The sequence below is a fragment of the Triticum aestivum genome, chromosome 6B (genome assembly GCF_018294505.1).
Source record: "Triticum aestivum cultivar Chinese Spring chromosome 6B, IWGSC CS RefSeq v2.1, whole genome shotgun sequence".
NCBI lineage: Eukaryota > Viridiplantae > Streptophyta > Magnoliopsida > Poales > Poaceae > Triticum > Triticum aestivum.
The window spans coordinates 569,519,125-569,529,877 of NC_057810.1; positions in this window are offsets into that span (position 1 = coordinate 569,519,125).

Sequence of the window (10,753 nt, forward strand, 5' to 3'; positions counted from 1 at the left end):
ATCGATGTCGTGATCTCCAGTTTAAATATTTGAATCCCCTTTAATCCAGATACTCGTCTCATATAGCTATCACTGATGGTTACATAGGACTATCTCTCTGGACATATACGCATTCATCGTCTCTCAGGTATCTCTCGTGCTACCTGTATGTCGACAATGATCTTTTATCTTCGTAACACACTGACGGTACTCTCTCCCTCGACCTTCATCACTCTATCTCTCTCTAAGTATATCTCGCTCCCTGCTATGTGTCTCTAACTATGATTCTCCATGTGTAATCTCTTTCTCTCACACAAACACAAACTTTGTCTCCCGGGGTCTCATTTCTCTCTACTATTCCCATGTGTTCCACTCGCACACGCCTCGTACAGAGATGTCTTTCGCTCCTTAGATATGAGAACCTACGACTCTTCCTCTTCAATATCTCTTTCTTACACACAAACACAAACTCTGTCTCCCAAGGTCTCATATTTCTCCATTGTTCTCTTGTATGTCGCTCACACACACCCTCTCTCCCTAGAGATATCTTGTGTTCCCTCATATGTCTCTCTAGCTATCACTCTCGTTGTGAAATATCTTTCTCTCTCACAGACACAAAACTCTGTCTCTCTGGATCTCATTTCTCTCTGATATCTGTTTGTATTTAACTCACATGTACCCTCTCTCTATCTCTCTCACACCTACACACATAACCCAGCCTTCTGATCCACTCGACTCCTATCTTTAACGCACGCTAGCTAGCATCTTTATCTTTCTATTTATCTATTTCTCCATCAACCTTCTTTCTCGCCCTCACTCTTGATTCCTATCACACACACTACATATGTTTCTCTCTACATGCAGTCAAGTGCCCTCTCACATACATATATAACTTCACCCTTTGAACCACCCGACGGTCATCTCCAAACCCCAAACTAGCGGATGTCCCTCTAGCTAGCATCTCCATCTCTGTATCTATCTGTAGTTTCTTCGTCAACATTTCTTTCTCGCACAGAGTCTTGCTTCCTATCACCCACACTATATATGTCTCTCCATACATATGCATTTATAGGTTGATCTCTTTTGCACAATCGTTTCGCCTCACTCCCTCTGCTCGCCATAGATGCATGCTCCAGCCCATGCCACTATCTCTTAAAGACAAAAACACATGCTCAATTGCCGGGCCTTCTTCCCTGCATTCTCACATGCATGCATATTGTCATACCAATCCGTCTCTCCCATGTCGTTGATCTTATGACTTATGTCTTCTTTATTTTATCTCGATCATGCGCTCGCGCACACACACATCCCACGTATACATGTATACCTCTCACACATGCATTCAAGGTCTCTATGTCTCCATACATAGTTAATTACCCTCAATCCTAACGCCACACCGAATCGTTCTCCTCTTTTGTGCACATAACTTCCGCCTGGATGGGTAAAACACACACTCACACTTAACAATCTCCTTCTAGCTACCCCCCCGCCTCTCACTCTTCCCCTATATCCCCGAAACCAATAACACCATCCCTTTGTTTAATTCCCGCATACATGCACCATCGATATATAGTAGTCTTCCTTGGTGTCTCTCGAACAAACACGTTCTCTTGATGTCGACTCCTCTCACGTGCACACACCTTCTCTTCCCTCTCTACGGGCATTTCTCTCTCGCACCCCATCGTTGGTGGCCTCTGCCATACACATCACCTCTCTATGATGAAGCCATGCACACTTAAATTACATCCGCCACAGAGGACCCCGCGACACACACACACACACACACGCACCCTCCCCCCCACACACTAAGACTCCATCTCTCTCTCTCTCACACACACACACACAAACACACACACACACGCACCCCCCACACACACACTAAGACTCCATCTCTCTCTCTCTCTCACACACACACACTAAGACTCCATCTCTCTCTCTCTCTCTCTCTCCCACACATACCCACACCCACACCCCACATACACACTAAGACTCCATCTCACACACACATGCTCTAGGCGGAGCATTTGTTACTACCACCCTTCATCCAACCTTACCCGTATGATAAACAATCACCTTTATTTACTTTCATAACATGGACAAATTCCACTTTACTTTAGTAGTCAATAAACTTATCATCTGTACACTTATAAAAAAACGAGTTGGCAATGATGGTGTGCCTGCCATCTTGTAATACAGACCGTATGATCTATATCTGACGGATAGAAAGCAAACTATGATAAATTTACAAAAGATACCCGCACCTCTCTCCACATCATTATCTCCCGCAACCTCATTGCTCAGCAATTAAAAAAGGAACAAGTCTCTGGAACAATTTAGCATGCATGGTGGCCGTTGCCGCCTGCCGACGCCGTCCATCCCCATGCCTCCGCCCATTCCGACCACCAGTCACCACCACGCTCCACTCCTCCTCGCCTTATCTCTCATCTTTCATTTTTTGATGACATTCTCGAGATACCAGTTTTCCGATAAAATTCTCGAGATATCATTAGTTTTTACACATGGGATTACTCCTATATGGGTCAATCACAACAGGTGTTTTGTAAAAAGATGCATATCGATGTTCCGTGCAATGCATGGGAATCTTGCTTGTAATTATATAACGCAAATCACAAGAAGGAAGTGACATTTTTTGACACAACCACATTAACATGGCCACGTAAATCACTAGCTAAAGTAAATACCATTATACTTATATCCCGATGCAAAAGGTTGAGTACATGTCCGAAGAGTAGAGTCACACACACGCACTCTATCTCTCAGAATCTCTCTCTCACACACACACCAGTTACGTGAAGCCCACTTAAGCAGACATGTATGTTACAATTTGTGCACCCACGGGTACACGTGATGCTGCGCATTTATTTAAGCTGGAAGGCGAACCCAAACAGTAGCTGCATTCATTCCCCTCCTGCCGCCTCTTCTCTGGTCGCTGTCGCTCGGTAGCCATGGGCCGGCCGAAGGTAACAACATATGCCATACTCCCGCCGGAGCGACGCTTCAATATGGAAATTTTAGTGGCCATACATGCATATTTTTGTGCTAGCACTCCTATATAAGGGTTGACCGGTCGCTTCTCACGGACGTGCGCGGGCGGTGGAAGAGGAAGGAGAAGGGAAGCGGGCTGTGGAGTAACATTTTTTTACCACAATTTCTTAGGAAACTGAGTGCAATAATTGAGTAGTTTTGCAAACTACCAGTAGTACACCTGAAACGGTTCAAAACCTATACTCCCTTGCCAGCGTGCACTTCCCGCGTGAAACGGTCAGTGTCACCTTGGAGCGTCAGTGCCGCATTAATGCCCGGCTAGAGCAGAGGTGACCTCTCACTGGCGCCGGCTTTGAAGTGGCGCGACGGCCGAGAGAGCGCCGCTTCCCGGTGCACGTGACTGCTCCGCGTCGAGACTGGCCATAGGCCCTGTTTGGATCCATGGGTTAGAGTTAGTTTGAGCTAGTTGGGGCTCAAATAGCCCTAAAGTATCCAAGCATGAGGGTTTAAATTGGAGCAAGTTGCACCGAACCCACCAGAAATAACTATCCCACCCAAGAGGTGCTAACTGGAGATAGTTCTCATTGGGACCACTGAAAAATCACTTTTCTCTCTCCATGAAGTGCATTTATTGTCAATCTAACCCTATCGCCCAAACACCTCTTTGGCTATAGTTAGTTTAGGGTTAGTCATGAGTTAGTCTAACCTCTAGCTAAGTTAGAGTATCAAACATGAGCAGTATAGGACATGCAAGTTGCAAAGCATACAGGCAAATTCGCACGTGAAATGATTTTTTTTCTTTTTGAAAACGGAACGTGAAAGGAATTTTTTTAGAATGCTCTTGGCATGTCGCTAACATGTGATAGTTAACCGACCTCAATAGACGGCAGAAACGCCAGACCGCCACACTTTGATAGAGACGAGGAGGGAGAAGCGATACAGGCTGCTGGATTACTAGAGATAGGTGTCGCACGGAAGCCAAGAAATATGGTGATAGCGTGGGTTAGCCATGTACTAGTATGATGTAACTACACTGGGCTGCCGTGTTTCGTACTCTTCCAGTCCACTGTGGAGATGATTGGTTAATTTTATATCGCTGAATAAAATTAAATATTATGAGTGTAGACGCTCCACCACGAGGTTCCTTGCTCCTTCTCGGTCGTCCGGAATCTATGTTCTTCCACTCTATTTTTTTACGCGAGCTTTGTTCATCCTTTTGCCAACGCGCGAGACATCTAGCATCAAGGTGCACATGTTATGCAAGGATCGTCCCATCTATATGAAGAACACGTGGGACTGGAACTACGAGATGGACATGTACCCAGGAGTGGACGTACGAACCTATGTAATGTAGCGCAGTAAGTGAAGTAGAAAGGCACAAATGGTATGAACATGCGTGGCATATAGGGTGTGTTTGGTTGCATTCTCGTCTCAGCATAGTTGTTCCCTCTTCATGCATGCTCAACTCAACACCCCTCTTCATGCATGCTTCTAGTGTATTTGTGCTAAACTAGTGTGGACTCATGCAACCTCCATACACTACAAAAAAAATACACTTCCGTGATGATACGTGTTTGTCACAGTAGGTCGCGTTTTTTGTCATGCATGTACATCCATGACAAATTTATGACAGAATCAAGATAGTCATACCTGTGCTGTCATAGAAGTGTTCCATAACATTACCAAAATTATCATCATGGAAGTGTCAACTTCCATGATGATAAATTGCGCGTCACAGAAGTGCTTTCGTCAAGGGTGACTGACACGTGGCATCCATCGTAACGGAACAACGTTAAGCTATCGGGTCGGGTTTTGAATCCGATAACCCGTTAACAGCCCCGACCAATGGGGATTTTCCACGTGTAAAATCATCATTGGCTGGAGGAAACACGTGTTGGCTCATCGTTGGGATAGATGTCATCCACTCATTGGACGGAAGGCGCATATGATACGTCGACACGTGGCACGGCCCAACAGAGGCCCATTCCTGTGAAAAGGCCGGCCCAGTAAAAATTACCAGGCCAGCCCATATAAGGCCTGCTTGTGTCAGGTCCATTTAAGCCCACAACCCATACGAGATGTGCCAATTCGGCCCGTCAACGGCCAGTTAAAGATTTGACACCATTGCAGCCCATCGTCAGTTCGAGCCCGTTAATAGCCCGCTATATATATGGGCTCAATATCGGCCCGATGAGGTTTCAGCCTGTTAACGGCCCATTTAATGGATGGGCCAATTTTCAGGATGTACATCTTTCGGCCTTTTAGCGACCCATTTAAATGTTGGGCTAATTTCCGGCCCGGTGTGTCTTTTAGCCCGTTGACGGCCCATAAATCTAATAGGCCATTTGTTGTCGGACCTGAGTTTTGGCCTTTTAGCGGCCCATTTAAGTGTTGGGCCAATTTCTGGCCTGGTGTCACTTTCAGCCTGTTGACGGCCCATAAATCAGTTGGGCCATTTGTACTTGGACCTGACTTTTGGCCTTTTAGCGGCCCATTTAAGTGTTGGGCCAATTTCTGGCCTGGTGTCACTTTCAGCCTGTTGACGGCCCATAAATCAGTTGGGCCATTTGTAGTCGGACCTGACTTTTGGCCTTTTAGCGACCCATTTAAGTGTTGGGCCAATTCCCGGCCTGTGTGCCTTTCGGCCTGTTAACGGACCATAAATGAGTTGGGCCATTTGCAGTCGGACCTTAGTTTTGGCCTTTTAACGGCCCATGCCCTTCATGGTCCAATACCAGCCCGGTTTCTCTTTCGGCCTGCTAAAGGCCCACAACACAGTTGGGCCATTTACAATACGACCTGACTTTCGGCCTCTTAGCGGCCCATGGTCTTCATGGTCTAGTACAAGCACGATGTCTCTTTCGGCTTGCTAAAGGCCTACAGTATAGTTGGGCCATATGTAGCCCAAAGTTAGTAACGACCTGTTAACGGCCCGTGAAATAAATTGGGGCCACCTATTGCCCGCTTCGATGTCGGCCTGTTAACGACCCGGTAGGTAAGAGGGCCGACCATTAACTTTCGGCCTAGTAACGGCCCATTAACTTAATGGGCCCACTAAAGTTCGTACATGTCTTTAGGCCAAATTAAATAATTTGAGCCCATTACGACGAGCAATTATGCACAGGACCAAAACCGATCAAGAAAAGGTACGGCATACAGGGAATAACGTTGCACATCCATCATATATTACAGGAAATTACATACATTGGGCAATCAAAGATTGATGCCAGTGCAAATAAATGAGCAGAACCTAACCATCTACAACGTCACAATCTGCAACCTCAGCACAGATAACGCCCATAAGCATGTGGGCAAGTTCTTTCTGTTTTGCTACAATGTCTCTGAAAACATTGATCAGTTGTTGTGTCGCACGACTCTGCACCTCTGATTCATCCACCATTTCCATCATTGCTTCAGCCATTAATTGGTTCACAAACATACATTTATTCCATTGCATTCGAGACAGAGGATACTGAATAGATTCAGATGGCGATTTTGGCAGGCTTGTATTATTGATAGTGGAGAGTGTCTCGACCAATGCATCATAACATAAATTAGGACGGGAACCAAATAGATTAATCATGAGTTATTGCCATATTACCTGGCCTAGATTTACTGGAAAGAAACAATGGGGTTGCCTTGCTGTTTTCAGAGTTTGTCTTCTTATCTTTAGCAGCCTGCACAAAATTAACACACTAGCATTGCTATCATTGGCCAAGTTAGATAATAGGAAAGCAACATTGACACAACGAACGTTTGGGCAACTAGCCTACACCAAATTAACACAATATGGCACAGCTATCATCAGCCAGGTAAGGTAGCACGAAAGCAATATTGACACAATGAATGAATGGGGAACCAGAGAAGCACTACAATTCAGTAATGTGCGTGATATGAGATAGTACATTCATGCAGCTCAGTATGCAAAACTACCAGGCAGTTTTCCTTACAAAAATCAACATTGGCGCCTTTAACATTTTGCTACAACTAATTTTAGATCAGATAAAGGTTAGATTCACACTGATTAACATAATACATGTTGATGTAAAAATATAGTGATATACAACAGGTACTTACATCAGCATTGGAGCACAGAGAATTCCCGCAAGATATTTTCCTCGAATACAATCCCAATGGAGAAAGTCTTCTATCGTTTAACCTTATTTTCTAAAAGAGAGATGGGTAAGAAACATGTAGAAAATATGATCAGAATGCTATAAAATTTCATGATGCGAGGATATGCACACGCTTCTTAGAATGGAGTTGACATTCTTTTGCTGGACTGGAGCGGACTAGTTCTTTGGCCACTGGAATCTGCTTATTATCAGTGGGAGTTGGGTTTCTCTGTGCTGGAGCAGTATCTATGAAAAATGGAGTGGGTTTATTTTCTCCTGGAGTTTGGATCTTTTGCAAAGACCTGGTTTGTAACCCTTCAGATTCTAACATAGCCGTCTTCCCCTTGCATGCCTTATATAGAAGAATGGTGATTCCGTTATAAAACATGCTACAACAGAGATGGAATAGGTACTGAAGAATAGAAAGGCATGACATATTGACTTGTATTCCCTCCATCCGAAAATAAATGGACGGGTCTAGGCGTATTTCAGTTCTAGATACATCCAATTTTATCCATTTCTGCGACATTTAATCCGGACGGAGGGAGTATGATGTAAGAGCTAGGGATACGACAGGACAACACAGTAAAAAACACACTGAAAAACCCACTACAGAACTAAAGTATTCAAACCCACTGATATGAGATAGTACACTCATGCAGCTAAGGATGCAAAACTACCAGGCAGTTTTCCTTACAAAAATCAACATTGTGGCCTTTAATCATACATTTTGCTACAACTAAATTTAGATCAGATAAAGGTTGGATTCACGCCGATTACCAAAATATATGCTGATGTAAAAATATAGTGATATACAACAGGTACTTACATCTACATTGGAGGACAGAGAATTCCTGCAAGAATCTTTCCTCATAAATGATACCATTGCAGAAATTCTTCTATCTGTTAAGCTTAATTTCTAAAAGAGAGATGGGTAAGAAACATGTAGAAAATATGATCAGCATGCTATAAAATTTCATGATGCAAGGATACGCACACGCTTCTTAGAATTGAGTTGACATATTTTTGCTGGACTGGAGCGGACTAGTTCTTTGGCTACTGGAATCTGCTTATTATCAGTAGCAGTTGGGTTTCTTTGTGCTGGAGCAGTATCCATAAAAACTGGAGTTGGTTTATTATCTCCCGGCGTTTGGATCTTTATCAAAGGCCTTGTTTGTAACCCTTCAGATTCTAAAATAGTCGTCTTCCCCTTGCATGCCTTGTATAGAAGAATGGTGCTTTAATTATAAAACATGCGACATCAGAGAGATGGAATAGGTACTGAAGAATAGAAAGGCATGACATATTGACATGTATTCCCTCCATCCGAAAAAAATGGATGGGTCTAGGCGTATTTCAATTCTAGATACATCCTTTTTTATCCATTTCGGCAACATGTAATCCGGACGAAGGGAGTATGGTGTAAGAGCTAGGGATACGACAGGACAACACATCAAAAAAAAACACTAGTTGAATGTAAAACTATATGCTAGCAGAATACGTACAGAAATAACTAAGGCAACATACATGTGTATGATTGGGAAAATAAGATGGCATTGCAACAGAGCACTAGAACATCACTTCAATGTAAAAAACATGGTATGGCAGACAGATGAAGTACATACTGATGAATAACAATGCATAAGATATTCAGAAGCATGATGTCCAAGTTAAGCAGATGGCATTGCGATAGAGTAGAATGACAGTACTTGAATTTGAAAACATTTTATCATGAATGGAATAGGTACAGAAAAACAGGAAGGCATGACATATTTACATGCATGATCAGCATGCTAAGCACATGGCATTGCAACAGAGTAGATACACTCCAGGACATTATATGCATGTTGTACCCATATCACAGGCCAAGTTAGAGCAAGGACCTTGTGGGGTGAAGAGGATTCATCATCTTTCTGCAAGTCTTCTGAAGAACTGCCTTTACATGTTCCATCATATTGGGTATCATTGACATCAAGTTTATTGGCCTTTACATTGCTCCGTGAGGTTCTTATGGATATATCAGTGTGTGCAATTATATCTGACATGCATGGAAGACAACTAGTAGTTAGATTTATGTAAATGAGTGCCTGTAGGAGACGACATAAATAGTAGGACTGGGGTTTACTAGCAGCAACAGGTCTCATAAACTAAAGGGAGAACACAAATGAAATCTACAGAATATGTATCGTTTGTACTCGAGATTAACTAGATAGCACACAAAAGTATTAAAGAACAACATAGGTAATACTAGAAGTGGTATAATACTATAATCACCAGCCTGTGGGATAGCATTGGCTGATGGATGATAACTATGGAACATCGTTACCTAAAGGACAAGTATCTTAGCTGAACTATGGAACAGCGTGAACTCCTGAACAACACCCGTAAGAGATCAACATGAATATACAGTGAAATGTGATGATCTATTTTCCGTGCTTAGATGAATAACAAAGCCATAAATGTTGCACACAAGTAAGATGAGGGTACAACCCATCTGGCTGCCATCCATAGGAGTGAGCATCATGTGCTGACTTGTCGATGGACCTGCAGTTGTTGTGGCTATCCATGTCGGGCACACGCATTTGATGTAGGGAACTGTTGAGTGAGGACTGTAGCTCCCTTCTGGTATATGCTTCCCTTGTTGGAGCAGCTGCGGTGAGTCGGAAGACGGTGTGTCTGAAGATGCAGATAACGCATAATGTTAAGAATGACATATCTCTTTGATCTAAAGAAATACAATAAGAGATCAACAGAAAGGTACAAGAGTGGTCACACGTCTGTTAACTGAAGACTAAATTGGGGTCACACGATTTTATTTTATTTTGGTACTGCCTGATCTACGCCGGATGGCTTGATGGCCGTCTTATGCCTCCCGGCTGACACTGTTTGGAATCTTCCCCGAAGAGTCAGCGACCATCGGTAGAGCAGCCTGCCTCCCCCGTCTGTGGCCCCGGCCAAAACCCCGCTCCCAGCCCCACCGCACTGCCGTGGTTGCGCCGCCCCCGGGCCAATCCACAAAGAATCCCTGTCATCCAGATCCGGCAGCGGCAGTACCTTCAACCCACGCAACTCTAAAAGATAGCCATCTAAGTGCTGCTTCCGTGGCGAACTTGCGGCCCCGCACCCTTACGTTAGACACCAGCCAACCGACAGCCTAGGAGCTCCGCCGCCTCGAGGGGTGCTGCTTCCCATTGGGAATCGATTGGCCCAGAATAAAAATTCAGACAACTGACGCCTAAATAAAGTGATTTGAGATGAGGGTGCGATCTATCTGGCAGTATGGTGGAGTAGGCAGGTCCAGCTGCCGAGTCGGTGAGGCTGGCGCGGTTGCGGTGGCGACCGGCGGCAGGGAAAGAGCAATGTTGTGACGGTCGACGGCTACGCGGAAGCAGCACCAGGACTCTAGACAGATTCGAAGTTGGAGCCGCTCCGGCGCCGTGAACAACAGCGGGGGTGAGTCAGCTCCGGTACGGGTCACGCGGCCGTCGTTGAGGCATCACCAGTAGCACGGAGTAAGAGGCACACGGCCCAGTGCATGACAACAATTGGACAACGTCTCCGACATTAGGGAGGAGGGCGGCTGTGAAATTGGTGCGGTGGGGGGCGCCATGGAGGTGGGGCTGAGGTTTCGCGGCTCGGGAGAAGGGAGCTTC